The sequence below is a fragment of the Anser anser genome (assembly GCF_964211835.1).
Source record: "Anser anser genome assembly, chromosome: 1".
In the NCBI taxonomy this organism is placed as follows: domain Eukaryota; kingdom Metazoa; phylum Chordata; class Aves; order Anseriformes; family Anatidae; genus Anser; species Anser anser.
Genome location: NC_139720.1, coordinates 19,131,422 through 19,143,688, shown reverse-complemented (window position 1 = coordinate 19,143,688; position 12,267 = coordinate 19,131,422). Strand labels below are relative to the sequence as shown.

Here is a 12,267-nt window from a genome sequence, read left to right as displayed (position 1 = left end):
GTCTAGTCTCTACAGTTTTTGAGTAAAAAGCTTGTAAAAAGCCTAGTAAAAGCTTGTTATGCAAAATTGTCCTTAACTGGGGCATACCTAGCACAATTCCTCGAGCAGATCTTTCAGGGGATATAGGGCTGGCACCAAAGAATGCCAAAAATTGTTGTTTGGTTATATTTTATCACCTCTTAGGTATGTGGCACCATTCTTGTCTTACCTGTCTTGCACCCTGAATTAGATCACAACTTGAATTAATCAGATTATTAAAAGTCAATGCACATAGGATTCAACTGAGCTGGTTATCTTGGCTTTCATTTTTCAGAATGAGTCCTCCATTTTAAATATCTATTTCAGGTCTGTAGGTTCATTCACACACATACACTCCCAAACACACACACACACACACACGCGCACACATATATATACACACGTTTATACCAGGCATGTCACAGTATAGACAGTACTTTATTTTCAGTTACTACCTCAAACTTTTCCAACCAAAGATATATCAGAGGGAAGTCCTACCTTTTGGGTTAGATTTCTTACGATCACAGGTAGAAACCCCAGCTGCACAGCATAGCTTTGATATGACTGCTCTGAAAAGATACAGAAGAAAACAGCTTTATCTTGAAAATTCAGGATATCCTCAGGGAAACTGCCAATATGATGTTTTTTTTCCCTTCCATGCATTCTCTCACTGTTGCCTGGGTAGTTCAAACCTGACTTGGACATTACACCAGAGGGATCCCTAAACCTGAGTATAAACCTAATTTAAGTCAGGGTAAAGAAACTAGCAGCCTGAATTGGAGATTCTGAGTTGGAAGTCCTGGTGGTTAGGGGCAAAATCATATATTTTTGTTGTTCTTTTAAAATGAATAGTTTTCAAACTGAGATTGCATACCCACCTAGGCATTCCTCTGATTGACTGTGTGCTTTAATTAACTGCAGCAGAAAATAATGACTCATCAAATTAAGAAAAGAAACAAAAAAATCTTGTTGAAACAGATGGAATATCAGCATGTTAGTCCTTACCTTACTGCAGTGATTCACTGTAATCACATCTTAATGAAAAATTGTGCAACTTCCTTATGTATAAGATATAAGCAAATGTAACTGGGAAAGGGCCAAATTCATGAACTGGAACTTTTAAAGATGAATAGTCATTTCATAACATCTATTAGTTTCAAAGAAAAATATTTCCAAATTTATTAGACTGTTTTGAAATTGTTAGTCAACATGCCTAGAACCCTGTGGTGTTGTTATTATGACAGCCACTTTAAAGCAAACAAAAGAATTATTTGCTGTATGTCAGAGAGAAATGTACTTACACAAGGACAATGAACACGGTTTTATATAAACACAACAAGGTAGTATGTTCAAATATTTGCCCGTATAGAAATAACTCTTGCTTGTCCTTTTTTAAATGACCTTCGAATTAGAATATCATACTTTGTATTTGTGATGAATTTGAGGAGGCAGTAATTCAGTTTTTCACATAGACCGGTGAGACTGGACATGTTTTACTCAGATTGGTTAAATATTTTATAGATCAGTTTTCTGCTTCTGTTGAATTAGAGTATTATCACCACATAATATTTTCTTTACTGTTGAGGAACATGTCAAATAGCTTTTTATATTTTATTACTCTTTTCTGGTGTAGTTAATTTATGCATCAGCATCACTTCAACAGCATTTTATTTGATGTAATCTGACAGAATTCTAAGGGTGAATCAACAAACCTGGCAATCTGAACAGAATAATGTGTAATGTTGGCTAATAAAATGCATTGATTGTTTCTTGTCTTTCACAGGAAGGAAAAAAAAAAAAAAAAAGAGTTCCTGATTTAATTGCTGACAGGAATACACAAAAGTTTTTTATTACTAAAATTATTTTCAGCATATTATGATTGTATTTGGTCTGACTGGAAAGGAATTATCTTTCTCCATATCTTTGAACTTGTGACTCTGACAGTGTTGATAACACACCAATGTTTCAGCTATTGCTGAATGGAGCTTGATGGCATCAAAGCTTTCTCATTTTCCCACTCTACTCTACCCACCTCCACAACAAGTAGGTTGGGAGTGGGCAAGAAACCGGGAGAGGGCACATCTTGGAGATCTGACCTGAACTGATGAAGGGGATTTTCCATGCCATATGACATTGTGCTCTGCAATACAAACTTGGGGAGAGTTTTTCTTCTAGGGTAGCCATTGGTCAGACTAGCTAGGCATTGGTCTGTCATCAGAAGTGGTGAGATACTGTCTTTGCATCGGTTTTCTTCTTTTTATACCTCATTCCTTCACTTACTAAAAATGTACTTATCTTGACCCATGAGGGTGGGGGTGGGAGTGAGGACGCAGCTGTGTGAGTGCTTTGATACTGGTCAGGGTCAGCCTACCACCATGATATTCAAGTGTTAACTACCTATACCAGTATTTTAAATCTTATTTCTGATTATTCTGTACTTTGGTCATGCAACCACATAGAGACCTGTCTTAATAAGGTTTTGATAATATATCTGTTCAGACAGATATATTTGCAAGGCCTGCTGAGCTACTATTTTTGAGATATGTCTGCCAGCTGACTAACAGAACCCAACAGAGTGATCTAAGTAGCATCGTATCTATCCAGCTCTGTCTTTCTGACTATCCAGTCTATGACTACGGCTGCATAGTCTCTTACAACAAATCAAATCTTTATCTGTTGCGAGGAAGGTAGACACTATCATATCCTTCAGATGAGGGAAGATTTTTCTCTTAGTTTCCAAAGATATACTGGTAATATCTCATCCCCTCAAAAATGTTCTGATTTCAGGGGAAGATGATAATTGGAATATGTGGGTTGGTCTTAGACCATTTGGGAGTCTCCATGCAAACCTAGCTTGTGCTTTTTCAGAACTTTTGTTAGCTTGTCCACCATTTCAAATAATTTCCCTCCTTCCAAACACTTCTAAGGTGTTGTCATAAGAATTACTCTACTTTCCTCTGTCAGTTCAGGTGAATTCCACTCATTTTTTGTAAAGGTCTTATTTTTATTTTTGGGAAGTGAACATAAGATAATTCAATTTTCACTCTTTGTTGAGAACAGACTATATATATAGTACATGTTTCATTAGGTTTGAAAACAGCAATGAAAAATGACTCACCCATTTCTAGCTCATAGAAATTCTTAACTGTATTTTGGCAATTTTAAGCATTTTACCTGCTTTTCTGCTACCCTCCTTAACAGGGAAGCAACAATAATGCTTGTGTCAATTAGCATGAGTTAAGCACAGTTAGTACAACTAACTTAACCTTAACCTGCACTTTACTCTCATAGAAGTAGATAAAATATGATCAAGCAGCTGTCCTTAATAAAAGGGTAGTTTTTGTATGCTCAAGAAAATAGATAACCAAATTATGCAAATGACATTTTGACAAGTGCAAATGTGTTCAGAGGTGTCTGGAACAGATTGTGACTGACAAAAACAGGAACAGCAAATCAGACAATGAAAGTGAAATTTGAATGGACTAATCACCAAGATATTTTCTATTCAATCCTGTAACTAAGGAAAATAAGAGTCTTGAGATAAGACAGAGCACCTGAAAAACTGTGGGGTTTCTGGGAAACCCCATGACCCTGCATCTGGAGACAGAACCTTCCCTGCAAACTCCGGAGGACCCAGGGGACAGAAGAGAGCCCAGAGAATGCCACAGCCCTGCACAGGACTATGCACAGCACAGCTGGATCCACTTCACTGACTCATCTGACTTCACTAGGACTCTCCACCCCACCCCACCCCACCTCCCCTCCCCCCCCCAGAAAAAAAAAGAAAAAGAAAAAAAAAAAGTTGTGTAATTTGTAAAACTGCCTAAATCTGTGATTACAGTGTTTTGGTATCCAAATGCATTTAGCCTCCACATTATCATTAGGTCTTAATCTGTGACAATATGCCTAGCTATTGCCCTCCTGAAACAATATGTTTCCCAATAAAATATCTGCTTTTCAGTTAGAATGTGTAGAATGTGAAAGTTTGCATTATTAAACAACTTGCTTAATAATGTAATGAAATCACTTCCTACAATTGTTAAAAAAAAGGCCTGGCAAACTGTCCCTCTAAATACTTCCCTAATGAAAAACTCTGTCTTTAGTTTTAAAGATGTACTCACATTTAAACACAAATCAAGCCCCGAATTACAATGAAGTGAACAGATAATGTTCCAGACTGTAGGGAATGAATGATTCCTTAATTTGACTTAGTGAACCATCTTTTCCATTTAGTTGGGGATAACTTTTCTTTGTTGGTATATTTGCCCTAGGGACACAGCATGGCTTTTTCATTATTTCAATTTCTATTGTTTATATGTGTGTATGAGACCTATCTTCCATGACTGAGCAGAGTGGCTGTGAATGGCATCTGGAATATATATGTATCTGGAGCCAGATACAGAGCAGGTTTAAACCAGCGTAGTTCTTGAATCCATCTGACTGATAGGATTGCGCATTCACATAGGATCAGTCTTCTGTTATCTGTTGGGTGCATTTTCATTGATAGTTACACAGTCTGTTTCAGATGAATACATATTTTACCCAAATGTATAATTATTGTGGATGACAGTGGTAGTTAATAAAATTATTTTTAATAAAAAATAATAACAACAATAATAATAAACGCATATCAAAACAAAACCAAAAGTCCATTGCATATCAGAATTTTGCATTTTCAAAGGGTATGCATGGAAGGACATAGAGCTTTCTTAGTTCTGATATCTGTTTTTCTACGTGTGTATCATTTTATCTTTTCAACCGCTGTACATAATCAATATAAAAAGTATTTTCTCCTTTACAAGATTCTTATTTTCCAGTCATTACAAGACAGTTACAGTCAATTCTTTGGTTTTAGTTAACCATCTAAATATAAGTAATTATGAAGTTTTTGTTCTACCTTTGATATGTTAAGTGAATTCAGTAAAACGTTCTGTTATTTAAGATGGGAGTAGGGAGAAAGGTCTGATTTTACACAAGCATACTTCTAGAAAGAAAAAATGAAATAGAGCGTGCTGTAATTTAAGGTTAAGTTAGGAAAAAAAAAAACTTATTTGTCATGTCAGTTGTTCACTATTTTAATTACGTGCCAATGAATAAATTCCTAGAGGTTTTAAACAGGAACAAGGTGTAATGGTTTTAACTCAAAGAGGGTATGCATAGGTTAGACATTTGGAAGAAATTCTTTACTGTAAGGGCGGTGAGGCACTAGAACAGGTTTCCTAGAGAAGTTGCGGATGCTCCATGCCTGGAAGTGTTCAAGGCCAGGCTAGATGAAGCTTTGAGCAACATGGTCTACTGGGAGGTATCCCTGCACATGGCAGGAGGGTTGGAACTAGATGATCATATGAAAACCGGAGTTGGAAGGGACCCATGAGGATCATCGAGTCCAACTTCTGGACCCTCAAAGGACCACCCAAAAAAATCAGAACATGTGCCTGAGAGCACTGTCCAAATGCTTCTTGAACTCGAGCAGGCTCGGTGCCAAGAACACTTCCCTGGGGAGGCTGTCCCAGTACCCGACCAACCTCTCCATGAAGAACCTTTTCCTAACACCCAGCCTAACCCTCTGCTGTCCCAACTCCATGCCATTCCCTTGGGTCCTGTCGCTGTCCCCAGAGAGCAGAGCTCAGCGCCTGCCCCTCCGCTCCCCTCGTGAGGAAGCTGCAGGCCACCATGAGGCCTCCCCTCAGCCTGCTCTGCTCTGGGCTGAACAAACCAAGGGACCTCAGCCACTCCTCATACGTCTTGCCTCTGGACCCTTCACCGTCTTTGTAGCCCTCCTTTGGACACTCTCTAAAAGTTTTATCTCTTTCTTATACTGTGGCACCCAAAACTACACTCAGGACTCAAGGTGTGGCCACGCAAGCACAGAGTAGACTATTGTCAATCACTTCCTTCGACCAGCTAGTTATGCCATGCTTGATGCACCCAGGATATGGTTGGCCTTCCAGGTCACTACGGTACACTGCTGTCTCATGTTCAGCTTTCTGCTGACCAAAACCACCAGAACACTTTCTGCAGAGCTGATCTCCAGCATCTCATGCCCGAGTCTGCACATATAGCTAGGATTGCCCCTTGATCTTTAAGGTGCCGTCCAACACAAAGCATTTTATGATTATACGATTCTAAAACTTCATTTAAGTGTTCTAAATAATTTTTATCCTTAAAAAAAAAAAAATTTCATGCAACCTTAAATAAGGGGTCTTAAAAATCCAAGTGATAAATGAATGGGTTCAGAAATACTTAAGAAAATCAGAGGTCAAGAAATTATATTTGAGATCAAATATGTTCTGAAAAAGAATGTGTGATTTTTATACTTTTATATTCTTCTATAAATAAATACAATTACAACTTCACTTTCTTCATGTTAAGTGGAGGACACACTTAGTCAAGTAGAAAAAGTCTTAAGAATCAAAGCTATGTGCAATGGGAATAATGAAAATTTGGTTTGGATTATTAAAACCTTTGCAATAAAACAGTAATAATTCTTTTGTTTATCTTAAGCTGATTTATTTATTTATTTATTTTAATAGGAAATATATCTGTGTTTTAAATGTGTTAGAACTGTAAAAGGCAAATGAAGGGAACCCCAAGAGCTGATGTGAAAGGTCAGGGAGGAAGCAAGGAAAAAGAATGAAATGAATGAGAGGGAGGTTTATCTATAAGTGAAAGAGGAAGAAGAGGAAGTATGGGAAGAATGGTTTAAGAATGTTCCTTTTTAAAGTAAGTCTAGTTTAAAATGCAGTTTAGTTATGGACTAGATTCTATGATGGCACATTCATCACATAACTGAACTGATTATTCACACACAATTAGATTTAGTTAGGATAGGGACTCTTATGGGCACTTTAATCATTTGCTCCTTGAATTGAAAAGGGGCATGGATTTGATTTACTGTCATCTGGGTGGGTGATGAAGAGCAGCTAGTTGATAAATGTTGCAAATGAATTTGCTGATCGAAGCTATCCTTTCATTTGTTTTGCACAATAATTAAAGATTAATTAAATCAGACATGCCTCTAATGAAAGACTCTTACCTGCAGTTCCCTTCATCCAACTGGAAAATACAAAACAGATCAAGATGAAAATTCTTCAAAGAGTGAGGGCTTGGATAAACAGAAAAGGGAATGTTTGTACTGTTCTGTAATTATTGATGCAAGCAATGCATAATGCTTACACTTTACCTATTTAGAACAATAATTACTTTGGACCTGACATTGGTAACATTCAAAAATGAACATGTAATCAATAGAAAACTTGTAAAACACTTTTTTTTTATTTGAAACAAATTATATGCTTGACAGATGTAAGCATAAACTTTAACTGAACAACTTCTAAAACTACTATTATTGTATTAGTTATTAGGAATAAATTCTTTATGATGAGGGTGGTGAGGTACTGGAATAGGTTGCCCAGAGAAGTTGTAGATGCCCCATCCCTGGAAGTGTTGACAGTCAGGCTGGATGAAGCTTTGAGCAACCTGATCTAATGGAAGGTGTCCCTGTCCATGACAGGTGGGCTGGAACTAGATGATCTTTAAGATCCATCGCAACCCATAACATTCCATATTAGTGGTGCACGATAAGAACTTTTCTCATTAGTGAATAGAAAATAGTTATTTATTAATAGTCTTTTGAAATGTTGCTATGTTTTTTTCTCATTCTCATTCTGTTATTTCACAGATATATTGAGCAGCAGTCAAGAAAGCATATTTGTTTGTCATGATCAAAGCCCTAAATTCATCCTCAAAAAAATTACTCTTGCAGTGACTAATTACGTTTGCTCAGATACACGATGCCTTATTTAGGAGATCTCAAATGACATGAGATCTGTTTCTATGTGTTGGACACTGTTGGTTTCAATGTCTCTAATATGCCCATTTGCTCTTTCTATTGTGTCCCTATTAGATTCACTATCACAATATGTGGTGTCAGAGTTCAACTTAGCTTATGCTTTAAACTCTAATGTTGGAAACTACTAAATTAACCGAAATTAAATTTGAAAAGAAAAAAATATATATATTCATGGCATATGTGTTTGAAAGGCCATATCAGTTTTTCAAGATGATTTGTTGGAAAATTGATTGGCACACCAAGAATATTAAATGCCTAAAAACACTTATTTCAGGGGCTTGCCAGAAAGATGCAGGAAAAAATCACCTTGAATTCATCAGTGTGGAACATAATATGAGTTAATGTACGGAAAGTATATTTCTCCCATATGGGGGAGATATATTTTTTAAAGTTTAACTATTTAGAAGTCAGTTGTCCATCTTTCTTTCTTTCATAGAATATCCTGAGTTGGAAGGGACCCACAAGGATCACCAAGTCCAATTCCTGAGTCTGCACAGGCTCACCCAAAATCAGACCATATGACCATATATCTGAGAGCACTGTCTAAACGCGTCTTGAACTCTGACACACTCAGACCACAACTCTGACCATTTCCCTGGGGAGCCTGTTCCAATGCTCAACCACTCTCTCAATGAAGAACGTTTTTCTGATATCCAACCTGAACATCCCCTCCCGCAGCTTCATGCTGTTCCCTTCGGTACTATTTATCTCCAATGTATTTTAGACACCTATTTTCAGATGGGATGATGCGGTGACCGTAGGTGACAGCATGAGAGGAAAAATAGGTGATTAGGAACCTAACCTTTAGATAGTTAAATCTATGTTATATGACTTCGTTCGTGGTGATTTTGCTGAAAACAACAGGTGATCAGAAAGATAATTCTTTATAAAAGTGATGCAAATATAGAAAGCAAACTTTTACATAACATCAAAATGTACTTTCATATGAAGATGAAAGGGACTATGTAAACTTTTCTTCTAATTTTACGCTGTATTTAATTTTAAAGAGCATCTGGAGGTTGACAAGGTACTTAGCTACAACTCTTAGCTGCCAGTAACTACAGATTTTGTTCATTAACTATATTCTTCTCGTTAAGGAATAAGAAAGCTACTAAATTAAATAGTTACACAGGCTACAAGCAATGCAGCAGTTCTGATTGATTTTAATAATTAGAATGCTAATCTCATGATAATTCTACTTATTCCTGAATTATGATAATCATGAGTATCCGCAATAGCTTTTAATTATGTCTGAATTAAAAATAGTCACATGCTTTCCCTGGGTACCCTTCTAGTTTTATATTCCTTGGGCCATTTTATGTTTCCGGAAGCCACTGTAGAATTGGAAGAATGAAGGAGGATTATCTTCTAAACATGAGCAGTGCAAATGGACAGAGTTGTCTTTACAACGATGCTAGGATATAGAGTACATTGGTGAGGGAAACTTTCAACTTTTTAAAAATCATACCTGGTATTCTCCCAGAACAGTCATACTGTCGTATATCAAGGGCTGGACCAGAGCCGCAATCTATGCAGTAGACACACAGTGCAGAGCAATGCAAGCTGCCAGTATCTTTCATTAACCTCTATATCCCGCAAACTTCAGTTGTGTTATGATTACCTACCATGCTGCTTATACTTATCTATACAAAGGCATCTGGCCCTTTATGTGACTGAAAATGTGACATAGAACAGACAGACAATAATAAGAAAGAAAATGTAAAAGCTATTAAGAAAAACAGTTCTAATCATGGCTAAAATGTCATCTCTTTAAAGCATGAACAATAAATAATTATACACAGCATGTTTTGGTTAACATTATACATCAGGTTATGTCTTTTGCAGTCAGAAATCAAAATATTGTCAGAACTCTCAGTGGTAATGGTAAATTTCACAATATGAAATCCACCTTAAAACAAAATCAGGACTGGAATTCAATGCTCCAGCTCTTTTCAGTTTGTTCTCACAGACAATTTCTGATATCTTGACAAGTAGGCCTTCTAGCATATTATTAACAAAGACTGATCTTGAAACTAAACTTGAAAATAATGTATAGAGTGAGACAATTGCCTCCCTGCCCACCAAAAAAAGACTATATTGGTAATTTGCTTTAATTGAAAATATACCTCATGGCTCCCATATAGTTGATCATAGTTGATTTTGTATCATTCAGGTATCAGGATACCCTTGTTACAGAAGTTCATGTTTCAAGTCTTTGGAGTACAGGCCAAATAAGAGAATTAGATTCAAGGTCAAAATTGATAAATTTCAGTAAAATTCAAGGGAAAAAAAATGCTACCTGCTTCTTGTGTCTTTGTTCATTAAATATCTATAAATATCAATTTGAACTCTTCCTGATTTTTAAAAACTGTGCTTGAAAACTTTGACTTCCTGCCCTCATTTGATATAGTCTTTTATAGTCTTTCATTTATTTAATTATTTCTCTTGATATCTCTGAAAGGCTGATTGACAGTATTCCTTCCACACATTTACAGACTCTGAATATAAACCTTTGTTTATATCCCAAAAACTTGTTTTGCATACTTGAGTTTGATGATTTTTTCTCTCTTATATATGTCTGCTTTTCTGTTTGACGTGTATACTTAAAACTTCTGAAGTTATTATTATAAAAATATACTGCAGGCCAGAGTGGGTACAACTTCAAAATTGCAATGTTGCCTTCAAATGTTTTCAAAACTCATTATTTTTGTTGGAATGAAAAAGTTAGTCTGTTTTTGATATTTATAAACATATAAAATCTCATTAATGGAAATTAAAGTAACATTTAGAGAAATTCCAAGTTAACATCCTGTTCAAGAAAAAATATTGTTTTGAAATTAGAGTTCTTTTGTCAATGTAGTTCATATAGTTTTGAGATATTTCTTCAGAAGTGTTAAACATATCTTTCAGTTTTTAATCAGAGTTGGGATGCAAGACAGAAGGATGCAACTTCTCATAAATTCTGTCCGTTTTACTGACATCTCAAGAAATTATGGCTGTTTACCTGCCTCCAAAAACTGTTGCATCTGTGTGCCATGGTGAACTGATAAATCAAAGACATCATAAGTGTCTCAGAGAACTTTATATTTTTGCAGGGTAAAATATGTTTTCCAAATACAAGGTGATTATACTTGTACTACACACTTTTAATTATTATTATTATTATTTTTATTTTTTTTTTTAGATTTTGCAGATCAGTTTGTTTTATTCCAAAGCTTGGTGCTTTTGCTTAAAGAGGGAATGATAATGGCTGTCTTCCTTTCCATGGTAACATGGTTATGTTTTAGTCTGATATGGACTTCCTAAAATTAACATTAGTTGACTATAAGAAAGAGAGATTGCAGATGCATAGCCAAGTGAAATTAATTCACAGAAGGCTAACATATTCATCTTTGGTCAATCAACACCAAATATACACTTTTTTTTTTTTTTTTCCCTCACAAAAAATCACTCATTCTATGAGTTTTGTCCTTAAAGTATTTCTTTAATTTCAGTTAGACAAGTCTGAAGGGACATCATGATTATCAAAATTTAGCTTATTAAATTTTCTAACACAGCCATCAAGTTCTTATTTATAGAATGGCTTAACAGAAAGATGTCCTAGATGACCTTTTAAGTATCCTTCTTTGTAATAGACTTCTATTACCCAATGGAATGAAGTCAAAAGAAACAGAAATGGACTGTTTAAAATTGTATTTAGGAACTCAGATAATTTGAATTTGTCAAAATATGATGTTTAATTATTTGTGCATGTGAATTTATTACATGAACCAGTTATTGTTTCATGGTAATTTCTATCCTTTTTCAGAATTTCTCTAGAAGAAAAGTAAATCGTGCAGAACATTGAAAATCATTAACCTGAACAAATGCCATAAGGCTAGTGGTTATCCTAACAGGGAAAACAAAGATACTTTGCAAGTGGCAAAGACAGGACAGACCAAAATTCCTCTTGTAATAATATGACTGTCTTTTATGATGTTGTGGTTACTTTATGTCCAAAATCTGACATACTGTTATCACATACTTAAGCCACATATTGAAGGCGGAGGGAAAGTTTGACATAACATTTGGTATTGATGCAACAGAACCTATAAATATGATTTTTGCTGTTCCTACTGAAAAGCCTTTGACTCTGCTATGACCTGAGAGTGCAGATCTCAAGGCTGGCCTGGGTTGACCTTGGCTTGTTTTAAGCACCTGCCTCATGGCCAAGTGCCTGTTGCCTCTTAAGGGCAGAGCTTAAATTTTGCTCGTGCCTCTGTGGGAAGGGTCTGCAAACACAGTCTTTTAGTTGCTTTCTAAGAAAAGTCTGTTGGGAGGCTGAACCTGGGGAGGCTGTGGGGCTATGCCCTCAGCTGAGAGCAGCCAGAAGGCAGCAACCGAGGATGACACATTAA

General features: G+C 36.1%; 1 long non-coding RNA gene across 5 annotated transcripts in view; it reads right to left on the bottom strand.

The window, feature by feature from the left end:
- Positions 1-12,267, bottom strand: part of LOC310892563 — a 113,504-nt gene that overhangs the window by 38,723 nt on the left and 62,514 nt on the right. For all 5 annotated transcript variants that reach the window (XR_014578217.1, XR_014578218.1, XR_014578219.1 and 2 more), the window contains exon 2: positions 517-587. This is a non-coding gene — a long non-coding RNA (uncharacterized lncRNA). The remainder of the gene's footprint in view (positions 1-516; positions 588-12,267) is intronic.